The sequence below is a fragment of the Falco biarmicus genome, chromosome 16, assembly GCF_023638135.1.
Source record: "Falco biarmicus isolate bFalBia1 chromosome 16, bFalBia1.pri, whole genome shotgun sequence".
NCBI classification, from domain to species: domain Eukaryota; kingdom Metazoa; phylum Chordata; class Aves; order Falconiformes; family Falconidae; genus Falco; species Falco biarmicus.
This window is the reverse complement of record NC_079303.1, coordinates 8,605,601-8,626,339: the sequence shown is the minus strand read 5'-3', so window position 1 is coordinate 8,626,339 and position 20,739 is coordinate 8,605,601. Positions and strand designations below refer to the sequence as shown.

Here is a 20,739-nt window from a genome sequence, read left to right as displayed (position 1 = left end):
CCAGAAGCCTCCTGCTGGAAAATGCTACATTACAAGTATAAACATATTTCTGTTTGCAATAACGTTGCTTACCTTTCCAGTCGCTATGGTCTATTCTCTCGCAAGAGTGGAAAACCTTGGTGGTAGCTTGTTAGCAACTCCTCGACTGAATTAATGGTGCTGGTTTATTTCCCTTGTGCCTGGGAGTCCTGCAGGAGCTGCCGAGTTTCTTTGCCCTGTATCATCCATCAGTTTGCTCGTCTTCCCCGGTTCCCCGGCTGGGCCGCTCTTTAGAGGCGCTTGCTCTTCCCTCGTTTCCCCCGCCCGCTTTCCTTGCGGTCTGCCAGCACTGCGGCGGCGGCAGCCCGAGGCAGAAGCGAGCGAGGGTGCCTGCAGGAGCAGCTCTGAGCGGGAGAGGAGGAGAGGTTGGCTGAGGTTGGGTGGGATAAATTGCGTGTGCTACCTGAAAGAGCTTAGCTCGGGAGGGGGCATTCGCGGATCCTAGTGCGTGTGTCTGAAACTGGCTACATTCTTATAAATGGGAGAGAAAATAAGCCTTTTCAAAGCGCTGTTGCTGTCGGAGTCCTCTTGGGACGAGAATAATACTCTTCTCCAAGTGCCTGTTCCTTTTGCTGGCTGCAAAGAGGCTCCACAGTGCTCTGATACCTAAATTTTGGGCTAGAAAGAGGAGGTTGATGCTGCCTTAAGCATTGAGGCTAGATTAGTGGGGTGGGGTGTTGGGGTGTGTTAAATGTGCACCCACAGGCCCCCCAGGTAAGCAGGGACATTACAGGGAGATTGGCACTTGGCCAGCGTGCCCTGTGCTCTGTGCAGCCACAGATGGGCTGCACTGCGGAGGGGAGAGTGTGGGTGGGATTGCTGTCGTCGTCCTCTGCCCCCCTTCGTGTCTTTGCCCGCAAGCTAGTTGCGAGCCGCCGTTGTCAGCGGGTGCAGAGCTGCCACCAGGTGAGCTGGGGGGACCCAGGTGACATCCCAGATGAGGTGGGCTTTCCCAGAGCCACAAATCAGGCATCTACCCAGAGCTTCCCCTAGCCTTCATCTGCCGCTGTCCACAACAGAAAACCGGTTCATACTAAGCCTTGTACACATCATTTGTAAAGTGTGTTTCAAAGACTCGTTTGTTCTAATCTGTCACTTCTGTGTTGGTGTTTAGCTGCTTGTGGCAGACGTGCGTTTTGCAAGCCACGTGTTCTGTACCTTTCAAAAACCCAATAACTGTTGTAGGAACAATTCTGTTCCTGGTGGTGCTCAGATTTATAGAGGGTAGAATAATTATTCCACGCTGGCCTGCAGTTAGTGTTTCTTTACATAATGGAACCAATTTCCATGGAATATTCGTTTTGGTTTATATCTAGCTGTAGTGGTCAATCTCTTGTTGTCACTCCATTCCCTCAGCTGGTAGACCGGGTCTTGTTGCTGTGTTTGTCTTGGGCGAAGCTTATGCTGATCCTGCGTTCTCACAGTGCGTTTACCTTCCGAAGACACAAAACCATCTGCCCTGTTCAGCTGATGCGTTGGGGGCAGGGAGAGTTGGATGCTCCCTAAGAGATGGGGGAGTGAGGGGGGTAAGATGGGCCCCGACGGTGGGATAACTGGTGCCCAGATCTCCAGATGAGTCTCTGCACCCTGCCAGCTCCCCAGTAGCATCTTCAGAGGAAGCCACCTGAGGCAGCAGCTCCCCAGGGGCAGGTGAAATGGCAGCAGAGCTGTTCGTCCACCCACCTGCAGCCAGGGCAGACCAGCTTCGTGCCTGGTGCAGGGAGACCTGCAGGACGCACCTTGGGAAAACCCTCTGAGTGCTGAGCACCAAAGGGTGATGCTCTGCTCGCGAGTACCTGAGGTGATGGATCTTTGTGAAGCTTTTCCTTGCTGTACACAAACTGACCAGCTGCTGGATGCTGAACTTCGGGCCAGCCGAGGTCTGGCTTTGGCTGAAGCTTTGAGCTAGGTCAGCCTTTTCAGAGGTGGTTTTGTTGCTGGGCGTGTGGTCAGATAACGCCATCGGGGTGCTGAAGCTGGGTGACCGCTGGGAAATAGCAGCTCCCATAACATTTTCCATCTCTGCTTGTCTTCTAGCTTTGATCGCTGCTGTTACCGTTTCAAGATGACAAACAGAGGACGACGCACCCACCAGCTGTATTGGTCAACAGAAGGCTTCCCCACGTTCAGCCATCGTGACCGTCTCCGTGCCATCAGTAACACCAAGGGCACAGATTCCTCCCAGAGCCCCAAACCTGCCTGCCCTGTGTTTAAGCTTCAACCGCTGAGGACAGAGCTGATGCCGGGCAAGACTGTGGAGATGGTGCTGGAAGGCTCCTCCAGCACTCCCCAGGTGAGGTGCCCCACGAGGGCTGCGCCCTCCCCACCAGGTCACCTCCGCTGGGGCTTCTTCCGACCCCTTGACATTTGCCTTGGGAAGAGGAGCAAGCGCTTTCCAGAAACTGTTTTAATGCCACAAGTTGCCATGGCAGCACCGGCTGCTTTCCTTGCTGGCCGCCATCAGTGTTTCCATAGCCACCATAAACCCAGCTCGCTGGTACCAAAATGCGGGCTGAAGGGAATGTTGCTGCTTCAGAAGCAGAGGGCAGGTTACAGGGTGTCGTGTGCTGAGGCAGAAAGGAAGGGCGGAGAAAATAAGTTACGCTTAGGCTAGGAGCAGAGGCTGTAAATAAATGAAAACATGTGAGGTCATAGATCTGGTGAAAAGAGTGAGTTAAAAAAACCCAAGCACCAAACCTGTGAAGAGAGGGAGAGTCTGAGAGCAGCATCATTTTTCCTCTGTAGACAAACATGGGCAGAGGCTTGTCTAGCGCTGAGTCCTGGAGGAGAAAAAACAGTGCGTGCCAGCCCTGATGGTCAGAGTGACGTTCATCCACGTGGGAAAGTGTTCCCAGGGACCGTTATAATTGACAGCTTGACTTGTTGTCGGTATTTCCATACCAGCTCACCCCAGACTCTCAGCCAGCCTTGGTGTCCCAAGGGCAGCCGGGTCTGGCAGCACCCTTGGGTGGCAGCTCAGCAGGGTCACGGGGTGTTCTCCCCCCCCGGGCCCTTCTTTCCAGGCCAGGGGAAATCCAACTCTGCAGAGGAGCTGCCAGCTAACCCTGGTGTACATTCCTTGGCTCTGGGACCGCTGGGCCCAGGTGTTTAAGCAAATGTGGAATGAATCTTCATGAAGCTCCTGCTGTTCCTAATGATCTGAAAGGTGCTTGCAAGGGTTGCCTCAGTGGCAGCTTGCAGAAGGCTTGATCGCTCGCCTAGCTGAGTGCCCTCATAAATAGGATGCAGCATAACAAGAGGAGGGGGCTATTGAGGAGAGCAGTGGCTGTAAGTTGCGGCAGGAATAGGGTCCGTGGTTGGGTGGCTAGCAACTGCAGCGTGTTTTGTGGATGCCCTGCCAGCACCTGCTTGGGTGACGCGTGACTCTTGCATGCAGGTGGTGAAGGAGCGGCTGCTGTGTCACGCCGTGGTGGGGAGCAAGGCGGGGAAGGCACAGATAATGCAGATGGACGTCACGTGTGAGTTCGTTGATCCCGTTCTGCAAGTGTCTACCAGAGAAATCGCATTCCGGGTGGAGAAGGTAAGTCTCAGGATTGCATCCTGGCATTGAAGAGCGTGGCTGATGGCCGAAAGCCTGCGGGGTGTGCGTGCCCGTTAAACACGGGGGGACGGGGATGGTTAAACGGCTTCCCCAAGTCCACGGGGCTTCGGCTATCGATTCGAGCCAGAGCAAGCTTTGGCCGTTACCACGAGATGGTTCTACCACAGAGATGGTGATTTTGCTGCCCTGGGGTCGGGGACAGTCACAGCTCTGCCCTTCTCGAGGTGGAGGCAGGATCGAGCTGCTGCGCCAAGGGCACAGGTGAGGCAGTGGGACCCGTGAGCGCAGCGTGGCCGTTGCACAGCTGCCTTGTGCGCTGGGGCTGCTGGGGGAAGAGCCGATCGCTGCAGCTGAGCGATGCTAAACCCCTCCTCACCCTTCCTGAGGTGCTTTGTGAAGTAAGTGAGGGTATTCTTAGTGATGAGATGGTTTTCTGACTTCAGCGAAGTAAAGCTGAGATTGCAGCTGCTGCGCTGAGGGGGGATCGTAGCCACTTGTAGAGAGACACGCATTTGTGTAGTCAGGATGAAGGGAGGTTTTTGAGGCTCCTCCAAGGCATGGGGATGTCTGAACGCCGATCCTGCAGGGAAGCTGAGAAAAATGGAGCTTCCTGCCAATTCCTCAGGCTGGTGAAGGAAAACTGTCATCTTTTGTCTCTCTCTGCCTTCCCTGCTCTTGGCATGGATGCTCTTTGCGTTTCCCTCAGCCTCACCTCCTTCAAAGGACCTGCAGTCATCCCTCAGCTGCAGTGATGACAACACCGATGCAAAACAGGAGCCCTTTAGTCTCTGGGTCCTGACTCCTCCATCATCTTTCCCTCTCCAATGCGGTGTCTGAAACAGAGAAGATTGTCCATTATTTAGTTTCTGTATTTTCAGGCCTCTCCTCTGGTTCCCAGGCTTCCAGAGAAGCACAAAATCCTGTGAGCGGGCGGTTCACACTTAATGAGAAGCTTTTCAGCGGTTCCTGATGTCTGCCTGTGTTCTGCTTGATGCCCCGTGCTCTGGTTTATCGAGTGCTATGACACTGCAGCTGTTGGATATCGATACATCCAGAACTAGTTTCCCAACCACTGCCTGGTTGATGTGAACCCTGCAGGAAGGCCAGAGCGATGCATAAGCAGGAAGAAATAGCTTAGGCTGAGCTTGACTGTGAGGCTACAGACACTTTGTCACTGGAGCAGGGACAGCAGGACACACGTTGCAACCAGACCGTTGAGGTTTCTAGCTGGCTGTTTGTGCGTGTAAATGTTCCAAGCTAACCTTAGGCTACTGCAGGCTCTCTCCTCCAGGCCAAATCCTGCTTGCTTTTCTCTTCTGACTAGCCATCCCTGCTTTTATGAGGCTCCTGGAGCCACTAAGGCTGTACGAAATGACTGGGGGTGAAAATCGTCTTGTGCCATTCTGCCCAAGAGAGGGTAAACTGGAGACAAGCGCTCTGGGTTCACTTTCTGCTTTTGACCTTGGTCAAGCAGCTGCCTCCTCTCGAGGTGCTGTTCCCTCGTCTGTATGTGAGACTGTTTCCCGGCCCCCTGGGGGATGCTGTGGTTTCTAAACGTGAAAAGCACCTGACGTTCTGAAAGAAAAACCTTGTAGAAGGGTAGAAACTAATACAGACAGTGAATAAGAGATGTGTGCAATTTTGGGGTTGAAAACTCTGAAATGCGTCGGAAGGGAAGGGAGGTGCGTGGCCACTTCAGGTTGTTTTTTTCTTGTCTCCTCTTTCTGTAGCTACCCAGTGACGTCCTCAGCCTACAGCATAAGCCTCTTTCTTTAAAAAACATGTCCTCCCTGCCGCTGGGCGTCGTCCTGGCCTTAGACCAACCCTTCCGAGTCTGTGATGCGGCCCGGCAGCCCCTCCCTGCAGATGTCCAGGTGAGCAGGACCTTCCCGCGGTGGGCTTTGAGGAGGAGGGATGTGGCGGTGCGTTCCTGTTGGGAGGTCCTCTGGCAGGGTCTCCTGTAGAGTCAGCAGTAGCCTGGCCCCAACTCAATCAGATCTGAAGCGAGCTGCTGGAAGAAACAAAAATACCCGAGTTGGGAAGATACTTCGTGGCTCAAAGCCATGAGGAGAAGGGAGCAGGCACCTAGGGCTGGGCAAGCCATGGAGTAGAGGTATCTCCCGGGACTTGCAGCAGCCGTCCTCAGCCAACCTCAAGAGCAGCTTGCTCTCTGTGAGGGCAGCTCTGCCTTCGGGAAGGCTGAGGATGCTCCTCCCACTGTCGCCTGGCACCTGCCCTGTCGGTGGTGGAAGGTGCTGGACATGGGCTCTGCTGGACACGCGCTGGTGGAGGTGCGGGCACCGTTCCTGTGCCGCACCGGTGACTGGCCCCTGCGAGGCTGAGGCTGCCGTGCCGGTGCACTTGTGCTGTGAGGATAAAGGAGTTTCTCTGGAGTCAGGGCAGCAGCCCTGGCTTGCCGGAGTGCTGGTTCGGCTGTGTGTTTAGCCCAGAGCCTCTGTGGGTCCAGAATTCAGTAGGACAATATTTATTTCCCCCTGGTATCGATGCAAAGCGCAGAAACGTGAGCCTGCAATAGTCTGACGAGAGCGTGGTGCTTGCAGTCAGGCACTCGCTGTAAAGAACGTGCAGGGTGGGCTGAGAAGCCCACGCTGAGGTCATGCTTTAAGACATTGACGTGTTCCATGCTATCCAGCCTTGGACTTCATTACGCTGGTGTTTGATCTTTTTAATCTCCTTGCAGCCAATGAAGCTGGAGGTAGGGGAGGAACGTCATTTCTTCATCGGATTTAACCCTGCTCACGAGGAGCATCTGAATAGCTGGGTGGCAGAGAAGGCTCTGAAGATACAGCTGCTCGAGCATCCTCACGAGGAGCAGGTCACTGTTCGGGGAGAAGTCTTCTTCCCAAATCTCCAGTTCCAGACCATGGCCGTGGACTTTGGGTGCATCTTGAATGACACTGAGGTGGAGCGTTACATTGAGATGACCAACTGCAGCCCGCTTCTCGTCCGGTACCACTGGTCATTCCTGACGGGCGGCCACGCGAGCCAGCTGAGGTATGTGCACCGTTGCCCTCTCCTTGAAGCTCCTCTTCCTAGTGTCCTGTCTGTACCTGGCAAAGACCCAGGCTGTTTGCCTGGGATCTGGCAAGCAGCTTTCAACTCTCCCTGGTGGGAATAACACCTGCCAGCCGTGGTCAGGCTAGATGCTCAGGGAAAAGGTGATCTCTGCCGGTTGGACGCTGCAGGGGAGACCATGTTCTCCAGCCAAGCTGGGGCTGTATGACACTACTAACGCTTTTTGCTTAGCCCATACCCTGGAGTCCTGCTGTGCCTCTGGAGCTACAAAGCCACGCTTAGGCACGTGGACGGTAACATCACCGGTTTTCCATCCCTGCCAACCCTGTACGTTGTCATTTCATCCTAAGAGCCTACATAGGCGCTGCCACCAGAAGGACCTGCTGCTGCCCCGGTCCCTTGCTGCTGCTTTGCTGTAGCCCCCGTACTGGTTCCCCGGGAAGGAAAGCTGCTGTGGAGAGCTGTGCTCGCAGACCCTGGTGGCCTGAGGCAAACACCACCCTGGAGAAGGGAGTTTTTGTCTGTTAGCTGTTTTGTGAATGCGATGTGCAGTTGATTCAGCATTTTTCACCAAAACGGCAGGTTCTGCTGGGGCTGTAGGTCCAGCTGCAGGTGTCAGTGGGAGCGCTTGTCTGAGCATCCCTGGGAGGCAGGGCATCCAGCCCTGGTCAGTGGTTTCCAAGCCCAAGAGCACTCTTGCAGTGGTGCTGCAGCATGTCTATAAACACATTTCTAGCAGTTCCTCCCGCTGTGGCCTCTCTGCGTAGTACAGAAGTCTAGTCTGGGCGGTTTTAATGGCAGTAGCAACTGGTTTTTCCATAATGCCCTGGGAAACCAAGCAAAGTTAACCACTGCGCGTTGAAGTGCTGCTATTGCAAATAACAGAGATCAGTTTTGTTTAGGGAGTTGGAATTTGGCTTAGAGGAGACTGGGCACTGGCATTAACTATGGCGGTGAGGAGGGCTTGGGGGAGAAGCTGTGGACACTGGGGTAGCCCGTTCACAGCGGGGTCTTACCAGGGAACGGCCAGTCTGGTGTGGCCCTTCATGCGCGGCACCTTCAAGAACAGACCCTAAAATGCAGGGGAAAGTCTGCAAAAGCAGGTGCAAGGAGGTGGACAGGGAAAGAGTAACAGGGCTGTAAGCTTTGCTCGGAAGCCCCTGTCATCTCCTGGTAAATTAGATTAGGGTTTAATTACAAGCTAAGGGAAAAATCTAATGTTGATGGTAGAACAATGCATATATTTTATGATAACAGAGAAACACACACATTGGAGCAAAGCCTGTGTGGAATTAATTTCCTCTGGGGCCACTTATTGGCCAGTTGCCTGTTTGGTTTGGTTTTTTTTTTTTTTTTTTTTTTTTTTAGGGTTTTGGAAATGTGACTGCTGAATCAGTTTTCAGCTTTTAATTCCCCCATCTCCACTTAAACTAGCTTTGCTGGACCTGAGCCTGCAGGTTCTTCCGGCAGACGCTGAGTTACCCAGCTCTGAGTTGGTAGCAGCTGAGGGTCCTGAGCATCTGGCAGGATAGCTGAGCATCTGGCAGGATAGCAGCCCCTGCTCCAGAGGGTTTGGCATAGCCCCTTTGCTGGCTCGTTAGTGCTGTGGACGTTAGGACAGCTCCCTTTTCTGCTCTGCATGTTAATTCAGCAGTAATGTGCTCGCTCTGGGTCCCTCAGCAGACACCATGTGATTCTCCATGTCAGGGCTGGAAATGAAGATGGTCTCCAGGCTATTAACACCTCAGATGGCTCATTAAGAGCCCAGCAGAAGGGCAGCATGTCAGATATTATTTCTGGTCTACATTAAGCACTGTTGCTATTCTAAATTATCAGATCAAACTAACTTGGTCTGACATCGAGGGAATCAAACATCGGGTCTCGTGAAGGCGAGATCGATAGAATTGAAGCGTCCACACTTCTAACCTTGCTGGAGCTGATCGCCAGAGACTCCCAGCATCAATCAGACACACACATTTATTTTGGCCAGGAGAGAAAAATGTTGTTTCTCTGCCTGGACAAGACTATTTGTGCTTAAAGTGGGTTTGGTTTTTTTGTTTCTTCTAATTGTTCAACCCATTTTTTCCTCCTTACTCTTTAGTCACTGCTGCTACTTTGAGCAATCGTATCAGCAACACAGTCCAGCCATTGCTGTGCGGTTAGTCATTTCCAGGGCACGCACAGTGACAGTTGGAGCTGTCGGATCTCACTGTAATGATGTTGCTTCTCTGTCTCCGCGCTGCCTGGTCTATATGTCAACGGGTGGCTCAGTAAATGCACAAATCTTAGCTCAGCAGAGGAATTTATCCTAGCAAAGAAATAGTCATCAGGGCATTGGGACAAAATGCAGTTTCTAGTTTTTGCTCTTGGCGAGGGCAGACCATCACCACCACCTTCCCCAGCTGCTGGCCATGTGGCCCAGCTCAAGCCGCGTGTTCCCACAGGGTGCACTGGGCAGGTTTTGAGTTTACTTCTGTATCACATTGTTTTGTTTTCAGTTGCAAACACCCTTGAGCTGTCTTGCTTGTTCCAAAGTCCCTTTTTAATCTGCGTCTGTTGGCCTGCAGGACAAATCAAAGTGCATCGTCGGGGTCCGTAAGCCTGTTTAGATGCCTCAGGGGCGCGTGGTCTCTGGTGCTTTGCCCTGTGACAGAGCTCGGGCTTTGTTGGGGGGCTTGTTTTCCCCCGGTGCTTTGGCTGTGCCGAAGGGATGCACCAGCGTGTGGTCCCTGGGGGCCTGGGCAAGGATGCTGGGCGTGTGGGTGCCACGCACCAGGGCAGCAGCCTCAGCGCTGTTAAAACTCCTGCATTTAATGCAAAGGGGTGGTGGCTCCTGGCACGTGTCCTTGGTGCTGGCAGGACCTGCAGGGACCTCGGGTCTTCAGATCACCGTTCTGGGGTGTCTGTCCTGCTGGTGGTGGCTCTCACACAGCCTGAGCTGGCAAGGTCACGTCATCCTGCCTGAATCTTCACGCGCAGTTTGCAGAAGCGGTGTGATTTCTAGCTCCTCTATTTTGGGAGGTGGGTGTGGGAAGTGGTGTGAAGCTGTGTCCTTAGGAGGCTCAGAAACCAAGAGACAGGCTGAGATGATTTTTTTCCTAATGTCTCAGCGGTTCGGATGGTGGGTGGCACAAGGCTGTCCTGGCCCTAGCAGGAAGGACTCTTCTCTCCCTGCTGTCAGTGTGCCTGTGCTGCCATTGAATCCCCCCTGTTAATACCTGGATCCATTTTGTCTCATCTGACGGGTGGTCAGGTTGGGTGAGATGGACACAGGGGGGTTAACACCTTGCTGTCAGCCCCTCCAGCCCCAGGCTGACCTGCTTATGTCAGGAGGCTCCTCATCTCTGCTCCAGCATGCTGGTGGAGGCACTTCTGCAGCCCTTTGGCCCCTCTGCTTTGGGGCTGGTCCCTTCTGCAGGTGGAGGAGCCGCTCTCTGCTCCTTGCCTTCATCCCTGCGTTCACAGCCTTGCTCTGAAAGTGCTGGAGGCTGCCCAGAAGGTCCTGATTCTGAGAAAGGGTTACCTCAAGCCTGGGCTGATGCCAAACATCTCATCATCTTGCCCTTCTTTCCCAGGACCAACCCCCTTTCCTTCAGTGCCAGGAAGATGTCGTGTCATAGAGATCAGCTTTCTGTTGACACCTCGGGTTCCTCACTCCCTTCCTTTTCATGTGATGCTCATTGTTGTTCGTTTTGACTTTCCCCCACTGGAAAGAGTCCCTGGCTGTGCTGCTTCACGCTTCGCCGCAGCAGGACTTGCTAATCGCATCATCTCCCAGCGCTGGGTCCCAGAGGGCTTCTACTTTAGAGGGAAAAATACTGTTGTTGTCTAGGCACCACGGTCTGGTGAAGTTGCCTCAAACTGTTCTGTAGAACTAGAGGTACCTTAATAAATGATTATGGATTTTCCATCTCGGGGGTTTCCCTCTCCTCGGGAGCTGTTACTCAGCCGCAGTATTTATCACGAGCCACTCTAAGAGCTGCGGTTTCATTTCCTCACCATGTGCATCGTAGCGAGCGGTTCTGGGACAGCTGCCGCGATGACGGCCGGACCCAGGCACCCAACGGGTGCGTGGGCTGGTGCGTGGCTGGAGGGTGTTGAGGTGCTCCTCTTGGTGGCCTGACACTGCGGGCATCTCCCCTGCCGCCAGGGAAAGGTAGCGTGCAGCTGCAGGCTGCCCAAAAGCACCACTGTCCCAGCTGAGCTGGATTTATCTCATCCTTACAGAGCTGCCCAAGTCAGCGGCCGCTGGAGGTGTCGGGCAGTTTGGTCGCCCATCAGGGCGCCCCAACATGCACCCGGGTGCCTGGGCTGAGAGGAGCAGAGGTTGCGTGGGTGGGACCGTAGGTGGGCGATGCGCTGCAGGGCTGAGCGAGCACCTTCATCCCCTCCAGCCCTGGTTTGTTCTTCCCCACGGATGGTGCCGAGCTGTTGCTCGGGGTCCCCGTGGCGTCCCAGCAGCAGGCGGAGGGAGGGCTGTCAGGGGCTCACCTGGGCCAAGCCGTGTTCTTGCATGTCGCTGTAGGGAGGGCAAGTCAGGCGGGATCTCTTCCGGGTTATGAAGAGCAGAGCCTGTAATCCAGAAATGAAAACCAGCCTTAGATACTAAAGACAAATCTTTGTTTGGAGCCCGTGGTTCAAGGCACTGAATTCCCAGCTGTAAAAAATGTGCCGTGTTTGACGGCGGGGGGAACGCTTACGACTAGGCACAGCGGCAGGTAGGCATGGCCTGAGCGCGTCCCTCCACGTGGCGTTGGAAATCCAAGCAGAGCTACTGTGAGCACCTGCTGCAATTTCATACAGGGACCATAGTCAGAGTCACTTGGGAATTCTGAAAACGTTAACTCATATGCTTTTTACTGGCTGCTGTTGCTCAAAGGATAAACTCGGCTCTGTTTGCAAAACGAGCGGTTGAACTGCTTTGCTGAACCATTTGCCAAATTTGTCCTCCAACAGTTTGTGTTTAGAAACTGCTGGGGAGGTAATGATGGCATCAGGACGTGCCACACCGGTTATAAGCTCGTTTCAGCAGAGCTGCAGCCTTTGTGGCGCGAGGTGCGGTTCGAGCTGCTGTTTTGCAGCCAAGGAGTACCTGTGGCACGGCAGGGAGCTGAATCTCGGTGTCGCGATTGGAATAGATTGATTAAAAATGACCAGCGTTTCCTTCCCCAAAGTACTAATCGCGGCTGCTTTGGTGCTCATCGGGGATCAATGGGCTGTTTAATTGCGAGTCTCTGCCTGGAGCCGCTTGACGTGTCTTCCCGTGTTCCTTGCGTGTGCGAAGGTGTCCCGTGCTGGGCTCGTGCCGGCTCTGTCGGGGTTCAGGCACAGCAGGCGGCGGGCTCCGTCCCTGCTCCTGCCATCGCCGCTGCTGGTCCTGACCCGCAGCTGTGCGTAACCGCCCAGGGGAGAATTCAGGGTAAATACCTAGAAGAGCTGAAAACCTCCTTGCGGCGCTGGGTCTGTGCTGGCGCATCGCCATCCAGATCTGCCCCTTTGTGTCTCAGTCCCACCTTTTTGTGCAGTTTGTCCTTTTGTCTCCCTGCAAGGTGTTCACCTCTGATATCTGCAGTTCCTCATGGCAAGCAGTTGCCACTGCTGGACCAGCGTTGTCCCTGGGCAGCCCCCAGCATTGACCTGCTGCATCCTGGTTCTGGAGCTGCCAGGTCGGATCCATTCCTGGGCTGGTGGCACCAGTGCCCACCCAGGGGCCACGTCCTGCCAAGGAGCTGCTTGTCCAGGTCTTCCTCCCTCCTACTGCAGCTTCATGATGGAAGTTACGGTTTCTTCCAGGTTCAGCCCTCCAGCACCTAAACTGTTCATCAAACCCCAGCCACCGAAGGAGGAGGGAGCCTGCTCGGAGCACTCAGCTTCTGCAGAGAGCAGTGTCAGTGATGGATGCGTAGAGGAGCCAGCTGAAGCCCTGGGAGCAGTGGGGGATCCTGCCCAAGAGCCAGCAGATGCAGAGGACTCCCTGGAAGCAAAGGTAGATTTTCTTGTACGCTCACTGTTTTGCGTTGCCTCCCCCAGCTTGCCACCAAAAAGCCGTGCTGGTGCCAGCGTAGCGTCCCTTTTTTGCTGCCCTGCTGCCATGTGCCCTGAGAGTGGGCTGGGCAGCAGGGCCAGCAGCTGGACACGGGGCTTATGGGGAGGGACAAGTAGGGTAGTGTTGTTTGGAGAAGCCCATTCAGGTCCTCCTGACCTGTGGTGAGGTTGGGGTTTTTTGGCTGGGTTTTTTTTGCACTGTGAAAGGAGGGGTTTTACCTGCACCGTGATGTGGAGGCTTCCAGTTCCCTTCCTCTGTCAAGCCCTGCCCAGTACTGGTCTCCATGTACCACCTTCTCAGCCCCAGCTAGAGCCACCCGTTGTCACGTCTCTGCCTTCGCCCGAGCCCCGGTATTGCAGCGATGGCCACAGAGCTGCCTTTTTATAAATGGAGACTTGACAAAGTCGCTGTCTTTTCCTCTTAGTATGGGAAACAGCCTTTGGTCTGCTGACCTTCCTGGTGAGCCTCGGTGCTTTGGGGCTTGGCCTCGGTGCTAGTGGGAGCTGATGGCACCTTTTGCTTCGCGTGGGACAGAGGCTGCTCCTGGGGCAATAAAAAAGGATATAGGAGAGCACAGGAGGTTCTGAAAGTGCCGGAGTTGGTGTCAAGTTCAAGGAGGGGGGTCGCACCTGCTGACATCTAAATATCAGTGGTTGTAATGTTGTAGCTCTGCACGTGTTTTCTGAATCAGGAAAAAGGATACCTGGTAGGCATAAAGAATAGCGCGGCTGAATGTTTTCAGATAGAAGCATGAAATCATTTTTGTGCCCTGCTTTGTTGCCATGTATGCACAGATAAAGCAGGGAAATTCAAGGGGATATGGCTAGGTAGGATCCAAAATTGCTTCAAAGGATACATCTGGGTTGCAGCGTTGTCTTCTGCTTGTGTCACTGTATCAAGGCAATGTCCATGTAGCCTTCCTGGGGAGGTGGGAGACCATAAGCCTGGGAAAGATGTGGGTTAGCGTCTTTGGGCATATGCCCTTGGCAAAGCTTTGCAGGCTGGAAGATGTGGAGACAACAGAAAGAGCACTGAGATGTGAGAAGGCTCAGCCCTCCCCAGTGCTTTATCTCCTTGGAGAGATGTAGCCTCTGGTTAGGCCTGAGGATGTGCTGTACATACCCTGCCCATGTCAGAGCCCCAGCGCAAAGCCCTCCTTCATGTTACCGAAGCAGCAGGTATTCTTAAACTTCAAGAGCAATCACAAAGCCCTTGCTTATAAATAGGGGTCAGAAGCCCAGGGACGAGGTTCCATTTAAAGGATGGCACCTCTGAGGTTAAACACCAGCCCTCAGCTGCTGCAAGGCAGAAAAACATCTCAGCTGCCTTTTTCAGGATGGTGTTATTCAAGAGAAATGGCGATCCTCAGCCCTGCAGCACTGACGAGTGCACAAGGGGAAAGCTAAGCACCACCTGAAATGGGACAGCTGTGCCAAGGACTTCTGAAGTCCTTATTTCCCCTTTTTGACACTTCTCGCTTGCAGCTGCATTCCTATTGTTGTCATGGAGAACCTGAGCTGTCCAGGGGTGGGGTGTTTGGTGCGTTTCTTGGGCAGGAGTGAGCAAAGCTGGGGTGGCATGAGGGTGCAACGTGCCCTCGAGGTCCCTGCCAGGACAGGGTGCTGGGAGCACCCCGCTTCCTCGTGCAAGCCGGTGGGTCCGAGCCCACCTGCCGGTGTGACACGGGCTCCACCTGCACCTCGTGTCTCATCCGCACGGGTCTTGGACCCACACTCGGCTAATGGCACAGGCGTCCCCGTACTTGGTGTGTGCCTGTGTCCCATCTTAGCTGCTCTTGGCTCGATGAGGCGGTGGAGCCTGCAGCACAGTGATCCCCCTCAGCCCAGCCAGCTGCCTCCTGTAGCCCATGGTGCTTGTTTTCCAGCTGCTGCCGTCCGCTGCTGTGGATCTGGAAAGTCGGAGGCCGGTGAGGACCCAGGAAAGGATGCGGTTTGTGGAGGTGGAGCCCCTCCCCTCGGGAGCGGAGGAGGTAAGTGGGCATCTGTCTCACTTCCCCGTTCCCAGCGTGGCAAACAGTTACGTAGCCCCTGCTGCCACTGGTGGCCCTCAGTGCTGCTCACGGAGTGGCCTCGCATCCCTCCCAGCACGTTGCGCAGCGCTGCTGAAGCAACCGGCCATGTAGGGCTGACCGAGGGTCCTGCCTGTGCAGCGCCTGTGGAGGGTGTATTCATCTTGTTGCTCATCAGGTGCTCGGTAGGAAATTTTTGCAGTAGCTTTTGCAGTAGCTTTTGCGAGAGCAGTGTGTGGGTCGGAGAGAGAGTGAAAAGTGTCAGGAATCAGACGAGCTGGGCTGGAGTCCACCCCCAGCTCCAAGGGCTCTCATCTCCAAGTCTCGTGTGTTTCTGAAGGCAGTAAAAAGTGTTTTTAAAGGCAAGTTCTTCAGCTGAGAGAATGTCTTGCTGCCAGGAGACATCCCAAATTAATTTAGTGTATTAATACATTAATTAGTATGGGAGAAGATTTTTCCCAGGGTCTCTCCCACCGGTAAGTGGAATGGATGCAGAATGAGATTAGGGTGATCTCGCCTGTGATGAAGAGGCCCCTCCAGCCACATCTGTACTTTGCTCCAAGCCACGGCTGCTCTTCTGCATCAATTTCCACGCTCGACATCTCTGTCTCTCCTCCCCTGCCTCCAGGTTTTTGATGTCCTGCCACTGTACGGCGTGCTGCCGCCGGGCAAGAGCCAGCGCGTCACATTCACCTTCGTTGGCCGCACAAACATTGCTGCCCGTGTCACGGCGCTGTGCAGTGTGGAGGGAGGCCCGACCTACGAGATTGCGCTGAGTGGGGAGGCTTCGCTCATCAACTACTTCCTTGACGTGACGGAGATCGACTGCGGGCTGCAGGTACCGCACGCTTCTCTTGGCAGAGGTCCTTGTCTTGGAACTGTCGCCGGCGCGTTGCTGCCCACCGAGGTCTCGGGCGCTCTTCCCTTCCCAGCTACTCTGTTGGCTCTGTCGCTTGGAAGTACTGCCTTTGGGTGATACATTCTGCATCAGAGTTGTTTTTTAATGGCCATCTCTACCGCCCCATACTTGGGATTTCCTCCTCTTCAAGGTAACGAGCGCTGCCTCCCGGGACAGGCAGGGACCCCGTGGTGATCTCCAAAGGGACATGTCCCCAGGACCCTCATCCGCCCATCCGTTCCTAAAGCCTGAGGTCCAAGGAGATGCTTTCTTTTAATGCTCTTGATTAATCAACAAAATAAACCAGGGAGGAAGTTAACTTGGGCTTCCAGTCACTGCATCTGGCGAGAATGTCCCAGAACAGTTGGCACTCCTTTTCAGTTAAAATCCCCACAGACCCTTCCAGCTGTTGGCCCTGTTTGGCTGTTGCCCTGTCTGTCTCTACTTTTGCTTCTGTTTTGCCTGCAAATACTTGTATGCAGGTGCCTCTTGTTCTGAAATGCCTCGATGCCTCCTCTTTTGTTTCAGCTGGCTGTTAGGTGACACCTTAAAGAGCAGGGGGCTTGTATCCCCTGGTTTATTTATTACTGCACCTCTACGTGCTGCCGTCGATAGTGTTCCTGCGTAGGGCTAAGAGGTACCCTGTGGCTGGGGGTTGCCCAGGTTAACCCAGGACACCGCAGTGCCTGTACCTCCTCTGCGCTCCCTGCTTCTGCGCTGTGTTCATGTGCTTTCAAGCCAGGGAAAAGGGAAGGAGACTCCCAGCAGCAGACCTGCGTCTGTAACTTCCCGCTCCTCTGTCTTCTCTCCAGCTGTTTAACAAAGTCAGGGAAGCGGAGGTCACCCTGCAGAACAGAGGGAAGATGGGATTCACCTACGTGGTGCTCGGCTCCAGCGCAGCCGCTGCGGACAGCCCTCCGCTCGGCGTGCCCCTGGCCGTGCCCAGCACGGTGAGTAGCATGAGTGATTCACCCTGGCCAGGCTGCCCAGGAGAGGGTTATAGGGAAAAAAGGTGGTGGGGTGGGTGGAAAAAAAGAAAAGGAAGACAGAGCCACAAAACCAGCACGGAGAGCCAGGGCTGTAAGCAGCTGCTGCTGCGTGGCAGAGAAGGTCGAGCAAGCGCGGTCCTACTAGAGCCCCTTCATGGCCTTTGCTGGTGGGTGGCTCTGGCATCCTGCAGCAGCCGCCGGCGGGAGGCACGAGGGCTTCGGTAGCTCTTTGGACCCCGAGTGCTGAGCTCTGTGGTTGTGCCGACACTGGAGCCAGATGGTGCAGGCTCTTGTGAGGGTCACCTTCCCCAGGTTGTGTGGTCAAGCAGGGCGTACTCCCTGTCCCTGCCTGTAAGAAACCCCACCTGCCCCCTGCCAGCACTAAGCAGGACTGAAATACTGTCTTGCCTGGGCATGAAGCTGCTTTGCCAGAAATTTTAGCAGCCCCTGTATTGGTCCCTCCTCCAGCTTTGCTGCTTTGCAGCAGTTTTGTGGGGCAGCGAGGGGGTCAGGGAGGATCAGGGCTGGAACAGCCAGGAGAGGAGTTTGCAGCATCCCGGCGCCCCAGCTTCTTAGTCCCGCGTGGATGTCTTTGAGCTGAAGCAGCGTTCTTACCTTTGTCTCTTTTTGCAAGGGGAAGAGGAAGCCAAATGGCTTTCACATTGTTTTCGTGCCCGTCTCCTACAAGGGATGACACACTGATGCCCTCTTCCCGCGGGCTTCCGAAGACGCAGCTCTGCTTGGACCCGTGCAGCCAGCTGCTGCAGCAGCAGCGTGGGTGCTGGCAGCTTGGCAGGGCTCACCTTTGCTGCAGCTGCGCTGTGCGCTGGAGTACGGGCTCAGGGGACCAAGTGGCAGGAGCTGTCCCACTCAGCGGCTTCCCCTGCAGCGTGAAGGGGAGCGGGGAGCCGAGGGTCCAGCCCAGCGTGCAGAGGGCGAGCCAAAGGCGTCTGCGTCTGTGCCCGGTCACCCAGAGCCATGCTGCTGTCTGCTTCCATTTGCTCTCGATGTGGCTGGCGTGAGCCCAGCCTGAGGCTTGGAGAGCCTTTCTGGAAGCCCAGAGAGGAGATGTCCTTCCCAGCAACACCTTCTTCCCTAGAATTTGTCCTAGTCTGCTCCTGCATTTCCAGAGATGTATGTTTGCAGGTCGCTGTGAGTCTGGATGGGCTCACGCACCCCTGGTGTAACCACGCAGGCAGGAGATGTTTGGTTGGGATGATGAATGAGTCAGGCCCTTCAGCAGCAGCCTGGGAACCACTGACGTGCAGTGTGAGGAGCTGCTGGCCCTGCTGAGGGCATGGGCTTTAGCTCGTCTTCCACAGCAGCTGGTAAAAGAGCTTTTCTTTATTCAGTCTGGCTCTTGCTAGCAGAGGGTAAGCGCTGTGAGCAGCAGAGCTGCGCTCCTGCTGAGCAAAGGGCGGTCTGTGCTGTGGGAATGCAGCCTTGCGAGCCCTCTGAAGGACGTACTGCACCCTGGTGTAGGAGACTCGAGCTTTTAGGATACGAGAAAGCCAGAAGGCCATGTTGTCTGACGTTTTCTTCCATAGGAGAAGCTGTTTTCTCTTCTCAGTGTGTCTGTCGCCTGAGCCGTCCCCCCACCAAATGCTCTTTGGTGCATTCCCTCTCTTGTCTCCCGTGCCCTGCAGGGTTACATTGGACCTGGCAAGGAGCAAGTGCTCAAAGTCTGTTACCTGCCAGGAGTGCCTGGAGTCTTCTGCAGGGCTTTGCAGATTCAAGTGGGTCACCTGGAACCAGCAAGCATCACCCTGAGAGGAGAAGGGACCCTTCCCAGGATCTGCTTGGACCTGCCCAGGAACATCAGCGGTGAGCACTGCCTCTCTGCTCCGCAGGAAGGTCCCCTGGCTTTTTCCCCATGTCATATGCCCACAGGGCAGCTCACCCCCACCCCCACTGAGCCTGGAGGTTTCAGGGCTGTCAGAGCAACACTCAACCCTCGGGTTGCTTCCTGAGTCTCTAGTAGGTGAGTCCATGTGGGCTTTGCCCCAGGAACCACCCTGCAGAGCTTGCCAGCATATCTGTCGGAGGCCTGGGAAGGTGGCGGCTGGGCAGAAAAGCTTGGGGAAGCTGTAACGCGGGCTGGCAGGGATGTTGGCAGGGTTGGATTTGCCATGGCGTTGCAGGGGATGGGATGCTCCTCTGTAGAGGGGAAGGTGGGTGGTAGTGAACGTCAGGATTCAGAGAGGAGCAGCAGCATCCACTTCCCATAGATTGCTCAAGGAGTTTGTTTCTGGGAGAGGCCAGCATCAGGGGAGTGGGGCTTCCCAGCTTAAGTGGGATTGGCACGGCGTCCACGCTTCTATTTGTGGATCTCTTCTTCCTCCAGGAAATGCAAAATATGAGAAGGTCCTCAAAGAGGCCAAAGAAAAGATGGCAAAGGACAGCCAGCGAGCTGAAGCAGTTGCTTTGGGGGAGGCGGCGGCCGCGGAGCCACCCAGGGACGATGCGGACACCGCGGTGAGAAGCCCCATTTGGCATGTGCCACCCTGCCCCTGTGTCACTCGAGCCCTGGGCACCCCGCAGCAGGCTTCCTGGGGCCCTGCTGGCACTTGGGACCTCCCTGCCCGCACCTGGCCACGACCATGTGTCAGCTCAGCGTTGCCCCAGGGGCTGCCCAGCTCTGGCTGTTGTCCCTCCAGCAGATGCACCAGCTCCCCGACTGCCTCAGGGAGAGCTCCTGAAGGCCGTGCTCAAGTGACTGAGTTCCTGGCACTTTGAAGGAGCTGCGGGTCGTGGCTGAGGGGTTTGTTGCTCACGACCCAGCTTACCAGCAGCAGCCTGACTGCGCCCTGGGGCTGTGCTGTCAGCGGTCATCTCCAAGAGGCGTCAGCTTTCTCGTGGTTCCCTTTCCAAGAGAGCTGCTGTCCAAGCTGCTCTGGCACTGGTTGGGGGGCAGGCAAATACTCGGAGCTCTGGAAGGTTCCTGGCTTGTCTGGCTGTCTGTCTGGCCAGATCAGCTTTTGTGACAGTGACTGGGCAGGCGAAGGTGCAGGAGTTTGTTTCCCTTGAGATCAGGTCTTGACTAAGGGAGCAGGAGGTGTCACAGACGCTGAGCAGCGAGGCAGAGGGACTCCATCGCCCCTCTCAACAAGATCAGGGTGGGATCCTCTCTCAGAGACAAGCCTGTGCCTTGGGCAGGACCTTTGCTAACCAGCCGCTCTCTTTCCTTTCCTCAGTGGGACACGCAGCTGCAGCTGCAGATGGAGCAGTTGCTGATAGAGGAACATGCCCTGGAGCAGCAGAAAGCTCTCAGCTCCGGTCCCCCCGAGGAAGCGGCCTTTGACCAGCGTGCTCGTCGGAGGCTTCTCAAGTTAGTAGAGACTCCAGGTGCCCCAAGGGTGACACCCAGCAGTGCACCCCTGCTCCCGAGAGCTCCTGGTGTCTGCAGAGCTGGCAGTAGCTGGGCACTGCAGAAAGGGTCTGACCCTGGTAGCTCTGACGTGCTCCCTGTGAGCAGCCGAGTGTCCTCACTTCATAGTGCCACCCTGGGGTGCTCAGCTCCCCACAGATGCTGGGTTCTGCTCTTAGTGCTGAGGGGGTGCAGTGCAGACCATCCAGCCCCTCCAGACAGCACAGACACCGTCCCTGCTGACCAGCTCTGAAAGAGGCAGCTCAAAGCTGGCATCTTTGTTCCAACTGACAGGCCACGCTAAGCAAAGCCAGCAGGGAATCGCACGGGCTGAGAAACCCTAAAGCAGGGGGTGTAGATGCTGGTGGGACCGTAGGGCTTGCCTGGGTGCCTTGGTCCTTCCCTCTGCTCCTTCCTGATGAGGCAGGGGCACGGTAGGCTCCAGTTCAGGAAGAAAATGCTCTGCAAAACAGACCACTTATGCGCTTTCCCGAGTGGGATTGCTCTGGAAAAGGAGCTGCCCTTGAACGCTGTAGGTGTCGATTCCTGCCTTTCCCGGGGCTGCTCTGGGGACAGACCTGGCTGCAGAGCAGGGAAGATTGCCTGTGCAGGCAAATCTCATTGCAAGGTCCTGAAGCGATTTCAGGCTTGGGCTGTACACCAGGTTAGCAGTTCCACTGAGGCCAGTGGAGGTCTGGTGGACTTAGCCACAGTGGCTCTTTGTAGCCGAGGAGCTGCGACCAGTTAAACACAATTTTATGTTGAGGTCCCGT

General features: G+C 55.3%; 1 pseudogene; it reads left to right on the top strand.

Annotated features, from left to right (window-relative positions):
• Positions 1-20,739, top strand: part of LOC130159849 (hydrocephalus-inducing protein homolog) — a 98,440-nt pseudogene that overhangs the window by 50,558 nt on the left and 27,143 nt on the right.